General features: G+C 42.3%; 1 protein-coding gene across 4 annotated transcripts in view; it reads left to right on the top strand.

The window, feature by feature from the left end:
• Positions 1-605: 605 nt before the first annotated feature.
• LOC117532877 (plexin-A1-like) overlaps positions 606-18,612 on the top strand; it is a 294,410-nt gene continuing 276,403 nt past the window's right edge. For 3 of the 4 annotated variants that reach the window (XM_034196449.1, XM_034196453.1, XM_034196454.1), the window contains exon 1: positions 606-768. The gene's annotated coding sequence lies outside the window, so the exon portion shown is untranslated. Of the gene's footprint in view, positions 769-16,365; positions 16,471-18,612 lie in introns of those variants that run through there. The other variant, XM_034196451.1, reaches the window with a different exon arrangement.

The raw sequence follows: 18,612 nt of genomic DNA on the forward strand, positions 1-18,612 counted from the left end.
GGAGATGACTTGACCAACAGTGTGTGAGTGTGTATGTCCCTGAGCAGGTGCACCTTGTACGGCAGCCTCTACCTCTATGCATGTGTGTGAATTCTGACTTGTTAATGTAAAAGCATATAAAGGAGTCACAATGACTTGAAAAACGTTATATAAATGTACAATTTCTACCTATACATTTGATTTGAATATGAATGGTTTTTCAGATTTGAATTCAGGCTTTTAATAAAACACAGACAGACAGATCAGCAGGTATGAAAACAGAGCAGTGCCACTCTGCATTATACGACCACTAGCAATCAATCGGGCACAATAAGAGCAGCCTTTTATCAGGAAAATATCAAAGACTCAGATTCCATTAAAACAGCCTTTATGATTGATGTCACTTATGAGCCGGCAGCGCGGCCTGTATCGGGGGCGATGCTGCCACCTGTGCGCGCCATGCAGCAGTGCGTCTGGAGATCCGCTGTAACGCGCTACCGCAGCCAGGGGGCGCACTCATGTCACTAACCCCCCTCTCTCTCTCTCTCTCTCTCTCTCCCTCTCTCCCCCTCTCTCTACCAGGGGATGCCGGAGTCAAACCGCAGCTCTCCTCTCATTCATGCTGAGCGCTGCTCTCCAGTGCGCACGGATCTGCAGAGCTGAGCTTCGGTACCGGTGCTGCTCTCTGACAAGTCCTCCGGGAATGGAAATGTCTTCTGTTGCAACTTTGACTTCCTAAAATAATTTTCAAAATGCTAAGCAGAACGAACTCGAAGGGCGCTTTGAACAGTAAGTACAGCCAAACTTTTTGTGGTTGTTAATCATCTCTCTCCTCTCGTCTTGGAGCTTTTTTCACCCCCGCTACATCCGAAATGTTGGTGACATTCCTCGCCTTTTCCTACCCTTTCCCTTCCCTCCCTTCTCTTTCATCCCGTCTTCGTCTCTAACATGAACACACATGAAGCAGTTTTTGCTGCGGGAGAAATTCGGCTTTCTGTTGGTTAATGTCTGCGCTTCGGAACATCGCATGGCTCGCTTTGCGCACACATGCAGAAGCAGCCAGGCGCAAGAGGAGGTTGCGGGTAAACCATCTCCGGAATGATTCAACATCCCATCTTTTTTGGAGTTGTTGAAGGTGAAGGATTGTCTTACTTCACCGGCAAGGAACTGCAGATTTTGGATGCGAAGTGGCAAGATGAATAGGCTGATAGTGTGTGAGCTCCACGGGGGTGTTTTCTCTCCCACATGCTCGAGCTTTAATGTGTATTATAGGAATGTTGTTGCGATGGCATACTGTGATGCCAGTTTGGGATTTGCAGCTGTGGTGGTTTAATGTGAGGATTTTTGGCTGATAAATAGGATTATCCCAGTATGAATACAAGCATCGCTGCATCTGCGCCCAAGACTCGAATTGAACTTGAAACACACTCTTTGCGTTCACTGTACGCGTGCATGATGTGCTCATATATCAATGTATGCATGCATGCGGACTTTTATGCAGTGAGACCATTAGTGTGTGTACATGTGTGTACATGTATATAGCTGTGTGCGTAATTGTGCTTGCTTTATATGCAACATGTAAATGTTTAGATGCTTGTGTATGTTGTTGACCTGTTTGTGAGTGTGTGTGTGTGTGTGTGTGTATGTGTGTGTGTGTGTGTGTGTGTGTGTGTGTGTGTGTGTGTGTGTGTGAGTGTGTGTGTGTGTGTATGTGTATGTGTATGTGTGTGTGTGCACATTTGCATGTTCCCTCACCCACCCACACGTAAACACACACACACACAGCTTCATCATTTTGGAGTGACATCAACATGCTCTGGCAGTTTTGTGTCACCTTATGCATTTTTGACTTAAAATGCGTAGGTGAGACGGGCTGATTCTGACTACGGGCACCAAGCCACCGGTTTGGCTGCCAAAGCACATAGAACAAATATTCTCTAAAGGTTGTGTGTATGTGAGAGGCAGAAGAGAGAGTCTTCTCTTTGCATGTTCTGGATCTGCTCTCATCTCCCCCTCTCTCCCTTCTTATCTCTCTCCAGGGTGAACTTGTAAGGATGAGTGTGCGTGAGAGAGGGATGATGTGGGAGCTATGGAGGAGATGCAAAGAGATGTATGGGGGAAGAAATACTTTTCCCCCATCTCTCTTTGAGTGTCATGATGTGCCTGAGCTGGGTGGCGTTGATAAGACTGAAACCCTGAACATCACCTCCACTTTGGGGCTGAGCGTGACATCCAATGTGACTGCATGCATGGTTCTAAAAGCAACATAACGACCGTGGAACATATCAGTCCCTGTTACACACTCCTGCACACACACAGTGTTTTTAAGAGGTTTGAGCCCTGAAATGAGTCAGAATCAGCATGTGCTTTGAGCTGCCTGTAACCTAATTACCTAGTTTATTCTTGGAATCCTTTATTATTAATTTGTTCTTAGAGGAGATGATCCTCTCTATGCTACCTTTCTATGTATTAGCATTCTGCGGGCGCCGTAACCGGAGTTCAGTCATTTCTAAAGGAAGTTCTTCCATGTCACCTCCCTAATGATAACAGTGTGATCACATATTTAAAGTAACTATTATACTTTCTTGTAGTTTGAAAAAAAATCTTCAATAGCTAAGACTATAATTTAGTTATATGAGCTCTAATGTCTTTGTGGTAGTGATAGTTGATGTTTTATTGCAATTGTATGTGTTTTTTTTCTGAAATGGAACCTGTGATGTATCAATATCCTAAAGTGTACTGTCATTATTGACAAAAAGGCTGCCCGCTCTTAGTTGTTTAGTCGAACAATCGGTCATTTTGGTCTTAGTCGACCAAGACTTGCTAATTGTATTATTCTTTTGCTAATGCTGGTCAAAAACAGTATTCAAAGGCGAGCTTTTGCATATTTCTTTTGGGAGAAAAAGAGTTTTGCAAGATGCTATTTATCTTACTGTTGACTGAAATCGATTCCATTACATTATAAGGGAGATTGGCTACAACACCAACCGCTACAGCAAGTGTGTGCGTGCGTGCGTGCGTGTGTGTGTGTGTGTGTGTGTGTGTGTGTGTGTGTGTGTGTGTGTGTGTGTGTGTGTGTGTGTGTGTGTGTGTGCGTGGCTCAGCTGGGTGTGGGCCGTGGTGGCAGTGGCTAAGGCCTGAGCTGAGGGCTGCAGACGGTCGGGGGTGCACCCTGCGGTCTGTCTGCGTCGAGCCGCTTCAAACCTCAAGTGCCTGTAATAAATACACCCAGGAGGAGGGATGGCAAGAGAATAAGAATGAAGCAGATTGATCAAGCAGTTTTTTGACTCGTTCCACTTGTGAAACACCTAGAGAAGGTTGTGTTATCCTAACACGTCAATAGGAAGTGTAAGTGCATTTAGCTGGGGTTTTTATTCATAGTGCCTTCAGAGTCTACATTTAAATGCTGTACGGGCGTCCCCAGCGGGAGCTGAAGCGCAGACCCAGCAGAGCTGCAGCCAGCTCCGTCTATTGAGCGGCTGACGACTATACTGCCAAGTAAGCTGATATTACATGGCAAAATACCAGTTTGAATCACACGTGCAACATTAATTGTTTGAACTGCTTTTTGAGGTACATTATCTGATTAGCTTCGACCAGCATGTAGATCAAATAACAGAGATGAGAGTAATCGGTTGAAACAGTCCTATATATACTCTGTTGTAACCAAAAGGCGTGTGTCGGTTTTCCTATTTTCCTCTTCTGACTATATCAATATGTCAGTCATTTCAGTAAGGAGAGATCTTTCTTAAAATGAATCCAATATTTATTGGAAATGCAATGGTTTACAAATGTCCAGGAAGATGAGAAATGTGACTGTACTTCCTTCGGATATGTGGGAGTGATTGTGGGTTCTGAAAGTCAGAACGTCACAATGACATTTAAAGGAACACAAGTAATACAACAAATGGATAACACAGTTGAGACTTGAGGATGTTCAGCCCATTCACTTCAGCTCATCAACAGTTTTCTTTGATTGTTTGTTCATAATGGAGGCACAAACACAATTGTTCTTCAAGAAATGCAAGTAACATGGGGTTAGTCATTGTTATACAGTTTTGGAAGGAAGTATTTCTTGTGAAGAGCAGTATCGAGCAAATGGTTTGAACGCAGGCAGAAAGATGAGTGTGGATCGGATAATTGAAGAGTCTTCACCTCATGTAGTGTGTAATTAACAGCCTTTTCTTTCTTTTGTTATATTGTCGCCAACATGAGACAACAGATGAACCGTGTTCTTTTTGCCTCCTTTTTTTCTAATGAGTGACAAAATGTTTACAACTCCCAAATTCTGTCTGAACAGAAAAGACGGAGGAAATGGATGAGAGAAATAGGATGAGAGCAAAAGAGAGCGCGGTGGAGGGAGAGCGATGGAGCGATGGAGCTTTTAAGTTCCCGGCACCTTTTGATGCAGCCTCCGCAGTGAAAGGCCAAGGCAGATCAAACGGGGAAGGCAGATTGAAATAGTTTCTCTTGTAAAGGGGACGAGACGCTCCGACTCTGCACAGATGTGACAGCTAACCGCCAGACGCAGGTGGCAGCCACTTTTACTCGGTGAATGATTGCAAACACTTGGCTTCCCGACTTGCGAGGAGCTTTGTGATTGTCGTTAGCATCCGCGTTTGGTATTTTTCAAGGGAGACCAACGTCTTGTGATGGGTGGGGGAATTATTTCCTATCTTAGTGTGAGCAAGGATCATTCTGCCGTTGTTTTGTCAGCAATTAAAATAATTCCAGCAACCCATTTTCTTGTGCTGCTGCAGAACATACAGCTTGTGTTTGTTCTCCCAAATGGCCAATTTCTGCCTTATGTTCTGCACTGTCTGAACAGTTGAGGCAGCAAAATAATCTGTGTGTGTAAGTGTGTGTGTATGTATAGCAGAACATACCCACATTACTGAACTTGTCTGCGTTTCCTGTGCCACTGCAACATTAGCCGGATCCCAATAGTTCTCAGACGTGCAGACACACACACTCGGACATCCTCCCTTTACCCTCCATCTTTCCTTGTTTATATTTAGCTTGGGGCCAAGGTCAAATTTAGAGAGCTTCCTCCTTGTTATTTCCATACATGGCTTTCAGATGCAGATCTCTTATCTTGTCTGTAGTGGTGGTTAGACTTTCCCAGGCCATGGGGAGGAGCAGGAGGGAAATGAAAAGGTGGACAGAGAGATGGATAAGGTGATACTGCCCGGCCTTCAAGGCATCTTACACTTTCAAATGTGGCCTTACAGCTTCAGGAAGGGTTATACCATGAAAGAAGCCAAAGGAAACATTTTCAAAAACTGAATTCCAAGGGTTTCTGAGAGGACAAGGTTTCCACTTTCTTGTTCCTCTGGATTTCTCCCCCCGGGCGAGCCCATGCTAAACACTTTGAGGGTAAAGTACGCTTGACACCAAAGGTATAAAAGAGGCAAAAGATCTAACACAGCCCAGCTTTCTCTGGAGCCCTTGCTCAACAGCATTCATGAAGCAGTTTGAGGTTTGTCAACTGAAATAACATGGCTGACACTGGAAATTCGAGCAAAAAAAGAGTTTGTAGAAATCGGTAGGGATGGAATCCACTTTCGCATTGCAGCACACATGGAAGAGATAGTAAAAAAGAAGGAAGAATGAGGGATTTCAGAGCTCCAAATCAGGGAGAGTAGGCATAAGGCCTCTGAAGCTGAGCGGTAGGTTGAATTGGTCATATGTGCATTCTCAGTTATCTGGGCTTGCATACTGCAGAAGGGAAGGGAATACATGGGATGAAAGAGTAGGAAGAAATTGGAAAATGTACGGGCATGGAGGTCAAAAGGAAAGGCAATGACATATTCTGCATTTCTATCCAACTTTTGGACAATTTTGAGGTAATCACCTGTTGCAAGAAGTTCAATGAAATTAAAGCAATGTTGGCCATACATCATGCAGTTTGAAGAGGAACAAATGCACAGTATTCGGTTCTTTTGAACCCCACCTTTAATCTAATCATATAAACTCTTGAATGTATTGGGAACCTAGCTAGTGATATATTTCCTTTGGCCTTTATTGCAAGAGGATGTAAGGAAAGAAAGCGGCATGAACAAAGGAGAAAGCAACATCAAGAGAGTAAAGTCATGGGTAGAACGGCAAAAAGTGAGAAATGGAAGAAAATGAGTAGGAAAAGGGAGCTGGAAGCAGCGAGCCAAAGAGAGTGACGGTTTTCCTGACAATGTGACTCAGATGAATGGACTCGGAGAAGAGGGAGGGGATGGATCGAGAGAAAAACCACTGAGGTTGAGGTTGTGCAATTCAAATGATGGGCTTTCTGGAAGTGATTAAGGTTGTCAAGGAATGAGGAGAGAAAGGGAAGCTGGGAAGAAAGAGGTGATGGGAACACTGCCTCGAATTGTGTTGTCTTTGCTGATTTTGATTTCTAGGCATTGACCTTTTTTTATTTCAATATCAGTCTCCTGTGTACCTCTTATATTTTCCTTAGAGACGTATTCTTTGTGGACGATATGGGACATAATGGCGCCAAATTATAGGCCTTTTCAAAGAAAAACTCAATGTCTGGCGCTGAAATTGCTGTAGTTTTTATAAAAGCTCTCCGAAGTGAACACTGTTCTTAGTATCCTGAGTCACAACTTCACTTCAGTGTGATACTTAGCTGGGGTTTATTCAACTGTTCCGTTTCTCCCACTATGAAAAGTGTGTACCAATCCAGAGTTCAGCCATCCCCCGCACTGTGGGGCCGAACAAAGCCTACCAGGAGTTCCGTATGATTTGTGTTTTCATCATGCTGCAAACAGACCATTATCCAGCTGCTATAAGGTAAACGGACAGTGCCATCGATCTTGTGTTTTAAGCATTTATGAGAGGAACCCTGGCAGCTCCCAAAGGCCCTGCAGTGAGAGATGGAACTGCGGTAAAATGACAGGAATGACAGTCAGCGCAGAAATGCTGAGTCAGTGAATACAATTACACTTCCCTGATCATCACACACACACACACACACACACACACACACACACACACACACACACACACACACACACACACACACACACACACACACACACACACACACACACACACACACACACACACACACACACACACACACACACACACACAGAGGCTTAGCTCATTTTGTTGAGTGCTTAGTCAATCACAAACCTGCGTGTGTGAGGGAGAGGTGACTGTACTGTAAGGTTTTGTCGGTGTGTGTTTGAGGAATAGGATAAGAGAATGACGCACCCTCTCTGGTGTAGCTTCCATGTTCAGCGTTTTCCTCAAGGACAAATTGGCAGTTTTTTAAAGCATCCTTACACAGTGTCCATAAGAGCCTAGATAGATCTTTGGACTGATATCTTTGATTGTTTAACTGGTTCTGCTCCAATCTGTGCAACTGATGGGGAATCAGGCTTCGAGTGCAGAGTTGTCCAACATCTCTAGTGGATATTCTTCTTGTTCTACAATCTACACAGTAGGAAGAAGGGGTAAGTGTACAGGTGTCTTACTCCTGTTATCAACCTATATTTTGTGGTGTGTATGGACTTCTCTCTCTCTCTCGACTCAAGTAAAACATGGAACTTCCTCCACTCAGTTTAAACCTCCAAGAGCAAGGTGCTGCCAATCCAGCCCCTTCTTCCTTTGTCTTGGTATGCCAGCTTTCTTTTCCCCTGCGTTCTGTCTGTAAGAAGGATGCGGCTGATAAGACACGGAAACGGTGTAGTGTCGATAGTAAATGCTTCCACTCCTCCATAACAAAGTGAACCGTGGGGTCATTCAAAACATGTCGGAATCCATTTAAGGCACCTTGAGGTCTCCTGTTTGAAAGTGCAGGTGCTCGGGAATATCCTTGGCTGTTTGAATTGCCCCGCGTATCGCAACCTTCATAGGGTGGTGATGCATGGGAAAGCATTTTAAGGCAATGCAGACGGGCAATTTAGCTTTTAACAGATGCTTGGGGTTGCAAATGGACCAAAATTGGAGAGAAAGCGTTGAGACTTGTGGAAGCGGCAGTGACACAACCACGGGAGAAGCTTTTGTCTAGTGAGATGAATTTACTCAATAACCTCTGCCTAATGGGGCTGTCTATTATTTCCTGTTTCTATCTCTATTTCTCTCTTTCTCCTGTGCCTAGATATTGAGTCCTATTCTTTTTGTTTTGTCCTCATCTCTTTATTCTCTCTCTGCCTAGCTTTCTCTTTGTCCTTCAGGATATTCAAAGGGCTTTATTCAAACTCCCATACATTCTGTGTATTTTAATACAAATATTATAAAAAGTTTCAGTTATTTCATGTTTTTCATCATGTTGCTTTTCTCTACTTTTCCATTCATTTGGACCTGCATTAAGATTAAAGTGCATGTTAGAGCATAACATATTGTGCTGTAGGTTGGCATCCACACAAATATAATACTTTTATGTAGAGTTATCCGTGTTGCAGGTAGTAGTAAACAAGCTGCAATAACTCTGACTTGTAAACCTATGCAATAAAATGCGATGTGTATTGTTGTCTCACAGTTTGTTTGTGAGTTAGCTACATGGGGGGCAATGACGGTCCACTAATTAGTCCTGACTGGAATATCTCAGGAACCTTTAGATGGATTGCAATGGAGTTTGTACATAAATTCATGGTCCCCATAAGATGAATCTTAATGACTTTGATTGACCCTGCAGAGTTTTTCTCCATGAAGCACCATGATCGAGTCCGACTTCCAAGTTGTCGAACACTTTGCTTGACCTTTGCCTATCAGCCAAAGCCAGCATGCTAACATGCTGAACCAATCTAGTTGACATCATACCTGCCAAACATCAGCATGTTAATCTTGTCATTATGAGCTTGTTAGTAATCTGAAGGTAGCATTTAATTTAAAGCGCCGTCAGACATGTAGCCTAACTAGCATGCCGTCTTGTTTATAATTGTACCAGTCTCATGGGTGGTCTTGACCTTATGGTCTCAACCGAGCAGATGCTTTATTTTTCAGAAACTGGTCTGCCTTGACTGGAACCAGTTCAAATCTTCCTAGCTAGCTAGAAGACTTGCGATGATTTCCTACACTCAACATGCATTAATGCTGCAGGAAATCATCAGTGGTATCTCGCTGGTGCATCGTAGATACATTATCTTGACTATGATTGGCTGTTCTGTGTGTCTTCAATGTGCTATCAGCCGTCATCAGAACAGGAAATGTAAAGATACAGCATCTACTGTGTTCCTACCATTGAACCCCTTATGATTACACTCTCTCTTCCATTCATTCCCTTTATCTGTTCTATCAGTGTCGTTGCAGTCAGTGTAAGACTGTTTGACCCCCCCCTCTCTGTCTGACTAGTGCTGTTGGTTTTAGAGATCTCTGCAGACTGACTAGAGGAGGCTTTGCTGCAGGCAGCTCTTCTCCCTAATGAGAGAAACTGAGCCATTCGCTGCATGCATTCACATCTTCTGTCCATGGTTGTGTGTGTGGGTGCATGAATGTGTGTGTTCGTAGCAGCGCGTGCCTGCGTGTATGCGGCAGTGGAGTATTTGAGTGTTTATGCATGTGGTTTTGGGAAATTGGTTGTGTGAAATATTATGTGTGTGTTTTGAGTCGGTGTGTAGCTATGGGGTTTGTTTTTCAGCGTTTATATTTGTGTGTGTGTTTCATGCCTCGCCTCTCCACACATAGTTTCAAATTCTTTCCTCTTGTGAAACCGAGGAAACTGAACCGTTTATGTGGCTGTTGAACACAACATTTCATTTTCCCACTGTGTGCTGATGTAGTTGACTGGCTTCCCTGTGTACCCCTGGAGGCATTCAACGGCATGTTTCTTCTCCTGTGAAGCTTTATTGTAAACGCAGCCCATGCACACCTGCACCTGTGTGAGTTTGACACGCTACAATCGTCACGGTAGCCTTACCTTACTGATCCCTCTTAAATTAGAAAAACACACGTTACTTTACCAGCAGAGAGAAAATGGATTATTAAATTATTAATGTGACTAATAAAGAGCAATTTGATTATTAAGTATTATTCTGTTGATCGATGTCATTACATTTGGTGAAAAACACATAATGACTTGTTTATGACTCGTTTTGTCAAAGTTTAGGACTTGGACTTGACTTGAACTGGCCCATCCTGACTTGAGACTCGACTTGGACTTGAGCGCAAAGACTTGAGACTTGACTCGGACTTGCAAAACAATGACTTGGTCCCACCTCTGCTACAATGTGTCCTAGTATACACTAAGTTTCTTATGCTCATCAGATGCAGGGAGTTTAGTAAATTCTGCCTTCTTTTTATTTAAATAATATGCTTTTCCTCCAACTTCACTATTTATATTTTGTATATTTGAATATTTCTTTATAATTGATAAACTATTATTTGAGAATTATGAATAATGTCCACCAGAAACCAAGATGACATTTTCAGTTTTTCACAGCCCAAAATCCAAATATATTTATATTTGCAAATGATGAAATGTACCCAACAATACATTTTAGATTGATATCAAATTATAATCAGATCAGCTAATCTTCAGATTTGTCATCTGAAACTAGTGTTTGTTTATCAAAATAGTTGATGATTATTCCAGTTGACAGATTGATTAATTTACTTGTTTCTAGCTTGTTTCAGCACCATAATCAAAACAATATTTTTTTAAATGAGTTTCCTTTTTCTTCTCATAAGTATGGAAAGCAGAAATACTACAGTACATATTAGGTGATGGCCATGGTACACGTTGTATTTTTCCAACGACACAATTATTCATTAAAGAATGCACCTATCTAAATGTTTCCATTGTAAATGGTGCCAAGTTAAATTCCAGCTCCTTCATCTGACGCTGTGCTGAGTCTGCTTTATGTTGACCTATGGTCACATTACAATTGAAACACACAGGAACATCTTGGTAGCGCTCACTCACAGTTGATTCTGACAGTGTTGCTGGCTTCTGAGGGTGATATTTACTTAAACACATGCATCATGTTTCAGCAGCCCATCTGCACTTGATCTGGAGTGTTATTCAGGTGGCCATTGTTTGCTTTGTTATTGATTCTGAGGTCAGCACTGTGATACTTGAAAGGCATGACACTCTTAATACAATATATTTTCTAATATTTGTTATATTTCACAAAAACATGGAATATAAACATTTAATGACTTTATGTCTGAGTTAAGACTTTATGGGTAATAAACCATACCAGCACTAGCATTCATTTAATATAGTGAAAACTATTTGCCGGTTCACAGGAAAAGAACTAGAAAATAATGTGCAAGGGCATTTTTGTTGTTCTTGTGTTCATATTTGGGGGTTATGACCCTTGACCTCGTTATGACCCTTGACCTCGTTATGACCCTTGGTTGGACAAAATATGAAGAAGAAATGTCGCCTATGGTTCTAGAAAATCTCTGAATTTGTATGCCATTTAATAGACCAAATGATAACTTCATTAATTCAGGAAACACTGTGGTTTACGCCCTTAGCTACATATTTATATTTTTGAACAGAAAATGTAATTGAAACAGGCTAGAAAGGGAAGCTGTAGCATGATTTGCAGCATTAATCAAAGACATTACTGTCTATTTAGTCATTTTACGTGAAGCACCGTGTATTGTGTGACTGTGTTGTGCATCAATGTCTTCTTGTGTGTGTTTGTTTTATCCATGTCACTGTGTGTGATGAGTGTATTCCGCTCATGTCTGATGTTTCTCCACAACCGCAGAGGGATTACTCTTGGGGCTACAGAGACGGGGAATAAAAAGCATGAAAGAGTGTGAATTGACCATAAAGCTCCGCCACTCTGAAGGGATTAGAAGGGGTTAAACTGCAGGGCGCGATAAAGACTGGCATTTCTGTCACACACTCAGACTGCTGCTGCTGTGTGTGCGCGTGTGTGTGTGTGTGTGTGTGTGTGTGTGTGTGTGTGTGTGTGTGTGTGTGTGTGTGTGTGTGTGTGTGTGTGTGTGTGTGTGTGTGTGTGTGTGTGTGTGTGTGTGTGTGTGTGTGTGTGTGTGTGTGTGTGTGTGTGTGCATGAGAGAGACATATGTACAGCTTCTGTGACCTAAAGGGACCCACATTGTCAAGATTCAAGATGTGTGTGTGTGTGTGTGTGTGTGTGTGTGTGTGTGTGTGTGTGTGGTTGTGTGTGTGTGTGTGTGTGTGTGTGTGTGTGTGTGTGTGTGTGTGTGTGTGTGTGTGTGTGTGTGTGTGTGTGTGTGTGACCTATAACTACCATGGGGCAACCAGGCAGTTTCAGAGCTGAGCAGCAGGGGATTACTGATGGGGTTTTCTCTGCATGATGATGCTCACAACTGGAGGAAAGAAAAATGTTGCATGGAGAGAAATACAGAGTAGACTGAGTGTGTGTGAGGAATTGCTGCTTGTGGTGCTGTTTAAGAGTGACTTAGTGGCTATACTTGGGCTGTAACAAACTGCAGGAATACAGGGAAGTATTATGTCTCATAAGAAAACTGAATATTATCATAAATGTAAGGCTTTGAGATCTTGTGTTTATTGTTGGAGGAAGCTAACTGACTAACACTGGCAGGAACATGGATTGTTAATAGAAACAGAGAAGTTGATGAGAAAAGATGGATATTTTCTCTTGTCAACGGCTCACACAACGACGTGTCTGAATCCAAGTGCGTTTATAACATCCTCAATGATCATCGATTTACCTCAGAGTCGCCCGGATGATGCAATGATACTACTGCTTTATGTTCTCACCATCAGTTGTATTTGTTTCCAAGTACATTTTCGCAGGTGGCTGTATACATTATGATTCCCATGTGCCTCGGCTGCTGTCGCTGTGAAGAAGAAGCCAGTCGGAGGTAGAACATCCAAAACGCTTCACTGTTGCAATTTGGAACAGAACTTCACATCACAGTTACCAAATGCATCCAAAAGTAATGATGGCCTGCAGAGTTTTTGACCACTACTAGCATTCCTGTTTTGTTTGTATCTGTGTGAAAGCATTGGGCCAATACAATTGCCATTCCTGCCAGCGATTCACACTATTCCCCGCGGTTAAATGGCATTAACATGTGGGGGAGCATTACATTGTGCCCGCTAAGACAGCGAAGAGGGCGCCTGCAAGCTAGCAAACAATTGCACAATATTAACAATGAGAAAATCAACTCTGCAAATGTTTTATGACTAAGGAAATGCATTTAACGTGTTTAGAATGCATTGCCATTTACTACAAAGCATTCAAGAAACTGAATCAAAACCAGCTTTATTTCTTTTTCAAAGTATACCATGACAAAATAGAATAACACTCCAACATTCCCTATATCTGAATGTTAGGGAATGTGAAAATAAAACTGAACCGAAAACATGAGAAGGGTAATTACATGATCAACATCCCTTGTTTCTGACTTCAAGGCCACGTGCATTGATTAGTTTTATTCGAAAATCATTCAATGAGGTATCTTAACAAGCAGCTTGCAGCATTTTGCAGCTCTGATTCTTTCTACCAGCCCACTGTTGCTTTCTTTCTGCTCCCCTCCGTCCCTCCAGTTTCTGGCAGCACTGTCTGGTGTTCTGTGAATGATTACGGTGCTCGACAGACCAATCAGATAAGCCTGCTGCAGCGGCTGCAGAGGGCCATAGCTGAGGGTGAGAGGTCGCATTCCATCCCCTCTGATTAGATCCACCCTTCACACTGTTGCACTGTAAACTGCCACAGCTGTGTGAGTGCATGTGAATTCAAATCAAGGCCTCAGCATTCGATTATAATCATCGTTTCCAGAAGACGTGCGGGTGGTGTCGTAAAGAGACATTGACTGTCTTGTACATATTACATCATAAGTGTACAGCGGGAGACATTACTGCATACAAGAATGAGATATGTTGTCTGGCATTATGAAGGGGACTCACCAGAAACTAGAGACTGGCTCATCAAGTAGATTAAGAAGCATACAACAGAGCCTTTATTACCAATCAGATCTGCTTTAATCGCTGATGTCACACTCACACGTCGACAAATCTGCCTTTTGTTGAAGTCCGGAGATTTGAAAGAAGTTTTATTTGCAGCTGTTGTTCTGAAATCCATGTCATACGGCCAAATTCAACCAAACCGAGCTGTGCCAGGCTAAGCTCGCACATGGCTAATGGAGCCATGGATTTTTATGGGTTTGTTCTGGTTCAGTGTTCTCTGGCACTTTGCTCTACACTTGGAGTCCCAGCGCATTTTTTCCACATTTTGCAGGCCGGAAAAATAAGCTAAGGGGCCAGAGCACTCACACACAAAGACACACATTTCCATTCGAGCATGTGCCCTAGGTTCCAATCAGATACCATTGGTTCCAGGCAGCTAGGAGTTTGACATGTGTGTGTGTTCATTACATTTATGTGTGCTGATGCCTTATTTACGGGAAACGTGTGCCTGCTGGCGAAAGACTACGTCACCTACAATGACACGGCGAAATGGGATTTCTGCTCAAAAAGCAACATGCACATGGACCCTGTTCAAACATCTGGTTCTCTTTGCGAGTGTGAGTGGGTCTCTGCGCTGGCTGTTACCCCGCTCCAGAGCTCCTTCAGGGAAATGAATGAGGCTGATATACTGAGAGGGGCCAGCACAGGCAGATTAACAGATTTTATCTGCGAAAATGGAACTTGTTTTCACAATCTTTGGCGCTCTCCTCTCTTGAACACACAAAAACACAGAGTCACGCAGACATAGTTAGTATGCATCACATGAAGAGGGCTTGTGTTTCTCTCTATCAGCAGACTCTCACTGTTTAAGGAGAGATCTTTTAGGTCATGTGTTGCTGGTTTTGTGTCCTTGGGTTAAAACAAAGGTCACATATCTTGTTTTACTGACCAGTAGTCTGCCTTGTGTTGTAGATCTGGAAATTGGCTTTCTTCCATATCACCGTCAGTGATATCTAACTTGAATAATTATCTTAATCTTTGATTATATTAACTAATATCTGTGATTTCTGTAAGTCTTGAGATTTTCTCCCAACTGGAGCACTTGTCTTTCTGTTCTGTATGTAACCACACCTATTGTGTCAAATCCTTGCTTATTATTTCTGTGTTTCCCTCTACTCTCATTTTTTTTTAGATGAAAAAACCTAGCCAGGCTTCCTGACAGGACTGTATTTATGTGGAAGCAGAGCCATGAGAAAAGTGTCATCGAACGTGTTAATACTTCCTCAGTGGGCTGTGATGGAAATGTTCAAAAAGCTTATGGAGCCAGTCGAAAATGAATAAACAAACGAAGCCTGTTAGAAGGTAGTTGGCCATTGCCAGCTTCCAAAAACTGAGCAAGTGTATCATGAGTTGATTGAAAATGTTCCAAATGACTTGAAATTTGGGATAGAATGCTTGCGTTCTCCTCAAACTGGCAACAGCAACGGGTATATGTTCACAAAAAATGGAATAACGCCCATCCTTCTGTGCCAAGAAGTCCCGGCAAATTAAACTAATTCTTTATTACCAATGTTTGTGGAAGACAGAGCTGCTCAAAAGACGTATTTGTATAGAATGAAAGTTTTTTCTATTAGTATATCACCATAGCATTTATTTTGTGAGAAAATCAGCATAACTTGCTGGCCTCTGTAATCTTAATGTATGGCTCTAATATGGATTTGGAAAGTCTACAATAACTAGTCCCCTTGATAACACAACAGTATTTACTAGCTGCTTGTTTGCACAGTGCCGCAGCAGTATAATGTTGAATAACGTTTGTGAAATAGTTCAAGCTCAGCAATGACATTTCTGCTTCCTTTGCAACAGCTTCAAAGATACATCTTTCCTTAATTAAATTCTGCTGACTGCGTGATTCTTGTATAAAGTGATGAGTCATATTATTGGCTTTGTGCAGTTGAATATTCCCTCAGCGGAGGACTTCTTAACATATTGGTGATCTTCTTGACTTCACCTTGGTTCATGAAGTTGATACTTTTGATTAGAAAGAAAGACAAAACACAGAAAAGAAAACCTTACAAGTTATATGTGACATATAGTGTGTGTTCTTTTCAAGCTGTAATTCCTGCATTCACTGAGGGCAATTTAAATATCAGAGGCCATATACTCAAAGTTAAAGGTCCCATAGGAGAGTATCATTGCTCCCTTAATGTGATGTATTTGCTGTTCAAACATTATGACAAGATATCAGTTAAGTCCGTAAAGAAATCCATTTGCTACCAGTTTTGAAGAGAAAAGCAGTTTGATCATCCAGAAAGATTAGTTCTGATAGTTCTGATGAGGAATGACAATCAGGGCCGCCCCTCCCTACAGGCCAATCACGCAGGCTGCATGGGGCCCCGCCTTGCGCAGGGGCCCCCGCCCAGAGGGCCTCAGCTGCTGTGCGCAGTTCTCCGCTCAGTTCTCCGCGCACAGCGAGAGAGAGTGAGAGGTGAGAAGGGGAGCACGTCTGTAACCCGACACCGTTGCGATGAATTGACATCTGACCAATCACGGCTTTGATACGGCCACTAGTGCAGGTGAAGAGATGTCGGTGAAAAGACAGTTTCATTCCGGCGCAAGGAAGAGGGGATAAAAACAAAACATGAAGAAACTAGAGCATCACTCGAAGGTGGGTTATTGTATGAGTCAAATGTACAACTTGCGAATGTTTCATGACATGAAGAAGGCAGTCTCTGCAGACCATACAGGCTAATGGAGATGCAGTTATTTCCAGCATTCTTTATTTAACATTAATTCAAGTATGTTATGCCTTTTATCTGCTAATGTACAGGAGGAAGAGTGATACACTGTCTGTCTAGTTGGCTTACATAACAGTTAAAGTTTACAGCCTAAAAAATATGGAGCATTTTTTCCCCTTTTATTCATTTTTATGTCAATTTGCACATTTCATGGCGATGCTCAGCCTCTCCCCTTAACTCCTAACAGTCATCATCATGGTGATGCTCAGCCTCTCCCCTTAACTCCTAACAGTCATCATCATGGTGACGCTCAGCCTCTCCCCTTAACTCCTAACAGTCATCGTCATGGTGATGCTCAGCCTCTCCCCTTAACTCCTAACAGTCATCATCATGTCAACCACAACACAGAGAAATACTGATATAAATGTGTGTGTAGTTGTTGATACATTGCTGACAGAGGGAACTAGAATACAGATTTAAGAAATATCAGTTTTTGAGCATGTCATAAGCATGTTTTGTCTTGACTATATTACAACTATATTATAATAAAATAATATAGTATTTATATTATTGAATTGATTATGATTATGATTATTATTATTAGTAGAAGTAGTTTATTTGCATTCATTATATTTTAATCTTTTTGAGGCTAGTATTTGGCAGGAAATGCAGACGTACATGCACATTTACCATTTACCTCACTGTATACAAAAGTAACTGTGTTGATACTAATAATAAACAGGAATTATATTTATATAAGTAGCCTACTTTGTTTCCAAAAAAATGTGTTTCACTCCTGTCGGTTGGGGGGGGCCTCATCTCACAATGTCGCTTGGGGCCCCAAGTTGGCCAGGGGCGGCCCTGATGACAATAGTGATGCCTTTATTAGATTATGTCAGTAGCGATGACAGGAAACAAGGGAGACAGTCTGTAAGATTGAGATGACTTCATAGTTAGACTAGCGCAGCGTGAGGTCACCACTGAAGATGCACCATTTCCCAGGAAGTATAGCAGACATTTCAAGTGAGCTGGGGGATCTTTAACAACTTCAGAAATAGTGAGGTTTTATGACCAAGTACTAAACGACTTGTCAAGATGGGCTCTGTAGTTAATATACCCTTCTGAACTCTTCTGAAGATCTTCTCTCGGCCCCCCTGGGGGTCGTGTCTCACAGTGTTAGGGTGGACTGCATGTTTACAGTATTGGATTGCTGCCTCGGAGCACATCCACAGACACAGGATCAGATCAGTCTCTGACTCTGTGTCCGTCCCTCTCTCCCAGCCAGGCCCCTCTGTGCTCTCACGCCCTCCCTGACCCCGGGCCCAGGGGTGTCCCCTCCACATGCCTGAACCAAAAACTGTTTAAAAGCAGTGTCAGTACGACTCTGGCTGTAACACAGTCCGACTGAATATGTATTCAGCAGCAGCAGTTCTCCGGCTGTGAAGGCATGATATGAGGGATGCTGATACTCCACAGTTCACATTCACCATGAGCGCTTGGCCTGAGCTGCACAATCCGGTCCCCATCAGCAGGGCTCGGGGTGTGTGTTTCCCCTCCGACACGCATTATCAATACTTTGAGCCAGCTTAAATGTCTTTGGTAAACAATTTTTAAAAAGCTGTTTATACTTGAGCGTGATGGTCCTCATTTTGCTTTAGTTATTCAAGCCGTATACAGAATTGAATACTCTTAATTCTTCTGTCCGTATTTGTTATTTTTATGAAACGTGATGGACTGGTGTAGCGTTGGCCAAGAAAGTACCCATTGCATTTTGGAGCGGATCCAAATCATGGGGGGGAATATATGATGCTTTTGGAAACACTCAGGGTGTAGCCTTTAGTTATTTTATTTGTGAAAGTATTAAAAGAGTAGAATTGTTTTATTATTATTATTCTGTTCACTTTTTGTTTTTGAATAAGATCTAATTACACTTTCTTTTTTGTATTCTCCAATGAATGTAGTTAATTTTGTTCTTAATTTTTTTGACTTTCTTTTGTAAACCTGCGTTCATACCTTTATTGCCTTATAGAGAGCAGGCAAGATAAACAACACGGAAACCCCTATCATTAGGC

This window comes from Gymnodraco acuticeps, unplaced genomic scaffold (assembly GCF_902827175.1).
Source record: "Gymnodraco acuticeps unplaced genomic scaffold, fGymAcu1.1, whole genome shotgun sequence".
In the NCBI taxonomy this organism is placed as follows: domain Eukaryota; kingdom Metazoa; phylum Chordata; class Actinopteri; order Perciformes; family Bathydraconidae; genus Gymnodraco; species Gymnodraco acuticeps.